This window comes from Triticum aestivum, chromosome 4A (assembly GCF_018294505.1).
Source record: "Triticum aestivum cultivar Chinese Spring chromosome 4A, IWGSC CS RefSeq v2.1, whole genome shotgun sequence".
Taxonomy (NCBI): domain Eukaryota; kingdom Viridiplantae; phylum Streptophyta; class Magnoliopsida; order Poales; family Poaceae; genus Triticum; species Triticum aestivum.
Genome location: NC_057803.1, coordinates 169,418,277 through 169,424,476, shown reverse-complemented (window position 1 = coordinate 169,424,476; position 6,200 = coordinate 169,418,277).

Below are 6,200 nucleotides of genomic sequence, written 5' to 3'. Positions count from 1 at the left end.
ATTCCAATTCCAAGATCCAATATCATCGCATAGCCTATACCATGCCAATGCTTTTACCTTCAAAGATAAAGGGAAAACCTTTTTCATAACTTCATCCCCGGGTAAACCTGCAAGCTTGAAGAATCCACAAATTTGTTCTACATATATCAAGTGCATATCAGGATGTTCGGTTCCATCTCCTGCATAAGGATTAGCTAGCAGTTGTTCTATTATACCTGAAGGAATTTCATATCCAATATTTTCAGTAGGTGCAGTAGGTTGAGGGGTAGCTAATTGTGGTTCCGGTCAAGGTAAAGATTCCCCGAACAAACCCCTCAAAGGATTGTTTTCCATAGTAACAAGTGACAACAAATTTCAACACACTATATAAATGTTTCCTTACCAAAGGTGCTTCACTCCCCGGCAACGGCGACAGAAAATATCCTTGATGACCCACAAGTATAGGGGATCAATTGTATCTCTTTTTGATAAGTAAGAGTGTCGAACCCAAAGAGGAGCAGAAGGAAATGACAAGTGGTGTTCAGCAAGGTAATGTCTGCAAGTGCTGAAATTGTAAGTAACAGAGTAGTTTGATAGCAAGATAGTTTGTAACGAGCAACTAACGATAATAGTAGAAAAGGTGCAGCAAGGTAGCCCAATCCTTTTGAGGGAAAGGGCAGGCCAAAACGGTCTCTTCTAATAAGCAAAGCGTTCTTGAGGGTACACGGGATTTTCATCTAGTCACTTTCATCATGTTGGTTTAATTCATGTTCGGTACTTTGATAATTTGATATGTGGGTGAAACGGTGCTTAGGTGTTTTTCTTATTTGGACAAACCTCCTACTTATGATTAACCCTCCCGCAAGCATCCGCAACTATGAGAAAAGTATTAAGAATAAATTCTAACCATATCATTAAACTTTTGGATCCAATCAGTCCCTTACGGAATAGTGCATAAACTAGGGTTTAAGCTTCTGTCACTCTTGCAACCCATCATCTAATTGCTACTCCACAATGCATTCCCTTAGGCCCAAATATGGTGAAGTTTCATGTAGTCTACGTTCACATGACACCACTAAGGGAATCACAACATACATACTATCAAAATATCGAACACATATCAAGTTCACATGATTACTTGCAACATGATTTCTCCCATGACCTCAAGAATGAAAGTAACTACTCACAAATGATAACCATGCTCAAGATCAGAGGGGTATTAAATAGCATATTGGATCTGAACATATAATCTTCTACCAAGTAAACCATATAGTAATCAACTACAAGATGTAATCAACACTACTAGTCACCCACAAGCACCAATCTATAGTTCCGGTAACAAGATTGAACACAAGAAATGAACTAGGGTTTGAGATGAGATGGTGTTGTTGAAGATGTTGATGGAGATTGCCCTCCCGAAGATGGGAGAGTTGTTGGTGATGATGATCACGATGATATCCCCCTCCGTGAGGGAAGTTCCCCCGATGGAATCGCTCCGCCGAAGGGCAAAAGTGCTCCTGCCCAAGTTCCACCTCGAGACGGCGTGCTCCGTCCTGAAAGTCATCTCTTTATTTTTTCTAGGTCAAAATGACTTATATACCAGAAGATGGGCACCGAAGGTGGACCTGGTTGAGCACAACCGACGAGGGTGCGTCTGGGCTCCGTGGTGTGCCCAGGTGGGTTGTACCCACCTGGTGGGCCCCCTCTGGTAGTTATTTGCTCCAATATTCATCATATATTTGATAAAATATCTCCGTGAAGTTTCAGCTTGTTTGGATTTGTGCAGAATAGGTGGCCTGACGCAGCTTTTCCAGGTCCAGATTTCCAACTGCGAGAATTATCCTTCTTTGTGTATACCTTGCATATTATGAGAGAAAAGGCATTAGAATTACTCCAAAAAGCATTATCATGGGTAAAAACATCATAAATAACAGTAGGAAAACATGATTCAAAATGGACGTATCAGTGTCCAATGTGGTTATTTCCCAGCAGGGAAGGCTGCGGCTATAAGTAGCCACCCCGCTTCAACACTGTCCGTCGGCTGCTCCGTGATACGTCTCCAATGTATCTCTAATTTTTTATCGTTCCATGCTGTTATATTATCAATCTTGGAAGTTTTATAATCATTTTATAGTCATTTTATATCCTGTTTGCTACTAACCTATTGACATAGTGCCAAGTGCCCGTTGCTATTTTTTGCATGTTTTTTACATCGCAAAAAATCAATACCAAACGGAGTGCAAATGAAGCGAAACTTTATGGAGATTTTTTATGGACCAGAAGACACCTAATGGGCCAAGGCAGCGCCTAGGGGGTGCTCCGAGGAGAGCACAACCCACCAGGGTGCGCCTGGAGGCCTAGGCGCGCCCTGGTGGGTTGTGCCCACCTCGGGTGCCCCCCGGACCGCCTCTTTGCTCTATAAATACCCCAATATTCCAGAAATCCTAGGGGTGTCGATGAAAATCAATTCCACCCGCCGCGGAGTCTAGAACCACCGGATCCAATCTAGACACCATCACGAAGGGGTTCACCACTTCCATTGGTGCCTCTCCGATGATGCGTGGGTAGTTCTTTATAGACCTTCGGGTCCGTAGTTAGTAGCTAGATGGATTCCTCTCTCTTGTTTCATTCTCAATACAATGGTCTCTTGGATATCCATATGATGTAACTCTTTTTGCGGTGTGTTTGTTGGGATCGGATGAACTTTGAGTTCTTGATCAGATCTATCTTTTTATATCCATGAATGCTATTTGAGTTTCTTTGATCTCTTTTATGCATGATTGCTTATAGCCTCGTATTCTTCTCCGATATTTGATTTTTTTGGACAACCTGATATATTTATCTTGCAATGGGAAGAGGTGCTTTGTAGTGGGTTCGATCTTACGGTGCTTGATCCCAGTGACAGAAGGGGAACCGGCATGTATGTATCATTGCTATTAAGGATAAAACGATTGGGTCTATCTCTACATAGATAGATCTTGTCTACATCATGTCATCATTCTTATTGCATTACTCTGTTTCTCCATGAACTTAATACACTAGATGCATGCTGGATAGCAGTCGATGTGTGGAGTAATAGTAGTAGATGCAGGCAGGAGTCGGTCTACTAATCTTGGACGTGATACCTATATAAGGATCATTGCCTGGATATCGTCATGATTATTTGAAGTTCTGTCAATTGCCCAACAGTAATTTTTTTCACCCACCGTTTGCTATTTTTTCTCGAGAGAAGCCACAAGTGGAACCTACGGCCTCGGGGTCTCTTTCTCATATTATTTGCCTTCGTGATCTATTTTATTTGCCTTTTATTTTTAGATCTATTAAATACAAAAATACAAAAATACCTTGCTGCAATTTATTTTATTTGGCGTCGGATCTATCAATATCTACAATTTTATCTCACGTCCGTTTGCCAATTTCTGGCGCCGCTACCCGAAAGGGATTGACAACCCCTTTTACACGTCGGGTTGCGAGTAGTTGTTATTTGTGTGCAAGTGTTATTTACGTTGTTTTGCTTGGTTCCCCTACTGGTTCGATAACCTTGGTTTCACATCTGAGGGAAATACCTACCACCGCTATGATGCATCATCCCTTCCTGTTTGGGGAAATACCGACGTAGCTTCAAGCAACATCACTCCGCTTGAGATTTCTAAGAAGATTTATTTGAGCAACCCCTCTCTGAGTGATTTGAGTTTAAGATCCACCAAGAGAAAAATCAAGAGCCCAAAACTTAGACGGTGATTTAGCATCACAATAGTTCTGTTAGAGTTCTTGTACCTATTACTCTTGAGAACTACGCACTCTCTAGACAGATATGTTTTGGCTCGAGTGTTGAAGAGTCGTTGTCTTCACCGAGCTAGATCTTTAGCAACTGAGGGAGTCCTGGATTAGGGGGTATCCGGACAGCCGGACTATATCCTTTGGCTGGACTGTTGGACTATGAAGATACAAGATTGAAGACTTTGTCCCGTGTACGGATGGGACTCTCCTTGGCGTGGAAGGCAAGCTTGGCAATACGGATATGTAGATCTCCTTCCCTGTAACCGACTCTGTGTAACCCTAGCCCCCTCCGGTGTCTATATAAACCAGAGGGTTTAGTCCGTAGGACCAAGAACAACAATCATACCATAGGCTAGCTTCTAGGGTTTAGCCTCTTTGATCTCGTGGTAGATCAACTCTTGTACTACTCATATTATCAAGAACAATCAAGCAGGACGTAGGGTATTACCTCCATCAAGAGGGCCCGAACCTGGGTAAACATCGTGTCCCCGGCCTCCTGTTACCATCCGCCTTAGACGCACAGTTCGGGACCCCCTACCCGAGATCCGCCGGTTTCGACACCGACATTGGTGCTTTCATTAAGAGTTCCTCTGTGTCGTCATCGTTCGGCTGGATGGCCCCTTCAATCATTGATAGCGATGTAGTCTAGAGTGAGACTTTCCTCCCCGGAAAGATCTTTGTATTCGGCGGCTCCGCACTGTGGGCCAACTCGCTTGGCCATCTGGAGCAGATCGAGAGTTACGCCCCTGGACACCGGGTCAGGTTTGGAAGCATAAACCACATGGCCGACATCCACGGAGACTTGATCTTCGGCAGATTCGAGCCCTTGCCGAGTGCGTCGCACGGTCACGGTGAGCATGATTTAGCTCTGCCATCGGACAGTGTTCGGGAGATCGCACCGGGACCATTCTGACCCTCAATTCGGAGCCCATTGTGCCATCCAAGGACGGGTGGATAGACCCTGTAACGGAGGCCGCATCTTTAGCAGCGATCGAGCCAAATACCGACCTTACCCTTCATGGGAGCCGTGACGCCGAACTGTCGGACTCTTCTCCGGCCACAGACTCCGAGCCGCCTGCGCCCGTGCCTATCGAATCCGACTGGGCGCCGACCATGGAGTTCACCTCTGCAGATATCTTTCAGCACTCACCCTTCGGCAACATACTGAATTCATTAAAGTCTCTCTCCTTGTCAGGAGAGTCCTGGCCGAACTATGTCCGGCAGGATTAGGATGCGGATGACGAAGAAATTCACCGCCCACCCACCACCCACTTAGTAGCCACTGTCGATGATTTGACCGACATGCTCGACTTCGACTCCAAAGACATTGACGGTATGGACGACGATGCAGAAGACGAACAGGAGCCACCGCCCATAGGGCACTGGATGCCCACTTGATCATATGATGTATACATGGTGGACACACCCAAAGAAAACGACGACGAGGAACGGAAGGACGCGGCGAAGGATCGATCCCTCGAGAAGCAGTCAAAGCGGCAGCGTAGGTGTAACATCCCAAATTTTCAATTTGGAATGTTATACATTAGATCATCATGCATATCATATTTTATTTTGCTTTTGGTTTTGATCCAAGAAAATCCTAAGCAACTCAAGGACCCACGGAGAGAGTTGGGGATTTCGTTATTTACATATTTGAGTTTTCTCAAATTATGTAAACAAGATCATTTGATTTTATTTATTTTATCATCAATTATTTCTATTACAAAAATATGAGAGAGGGAATAAAATGACTTTCCCAAAATATGGAAATATTGAGGATTTAATAAAAAAATCAAATAAGATTTATTTCGGAGTTTTTCGGTATTTTTATTTGAATTTAGGAAAAATGCGCGTTTTTCAAAGTTGTAGTTTGGGCCCAGATAAATGTTCACTTTATCAGGCTTGATTTTAGAAACTCGGCAAAATTTATTTCGTGATTTTTGGAGTCCGTTTAGTATTTCTTTTTATTTTTCTTCCGAGCGGAATTATTTAAAAAAATGCGGAACCGACTTTGGGCCGTACTCGGCTAGGACACCGCCGGCCGAGGCTTTATAAGCCGCCGCCCCGGCCCGAGAGAGAGAGCCCAGCCGCCAGCCCCGAAACCCTAACCCTAGCCAGCCGCCGCCCCGCCGCCGACTCGCTGGAGCAGCGCGCCGCCCGAGGTTCGCCGCCGCCTTGTTTTCCGTGCCGTTTAAAAAAAATTCTGTTCGTCGTTTTTTTTTCATCGGATTTTTCACGGTTATTTTCTGATCGCGATTTCTGATCCGATTTTCATTTTAGTATAACTTTTCGCTCGTTTATCGGAATCAGGCGATTCAAGCGCCTGGAGTTTCGTCTCGAAACCCTCTTTCCGAATAATCAACTTAAACATGTTTTTGCTACTGTAAAATTTTGACTTAGATCCAGATTACTAGAATGAAGTTGTTTCTTTCGCCGTTTGA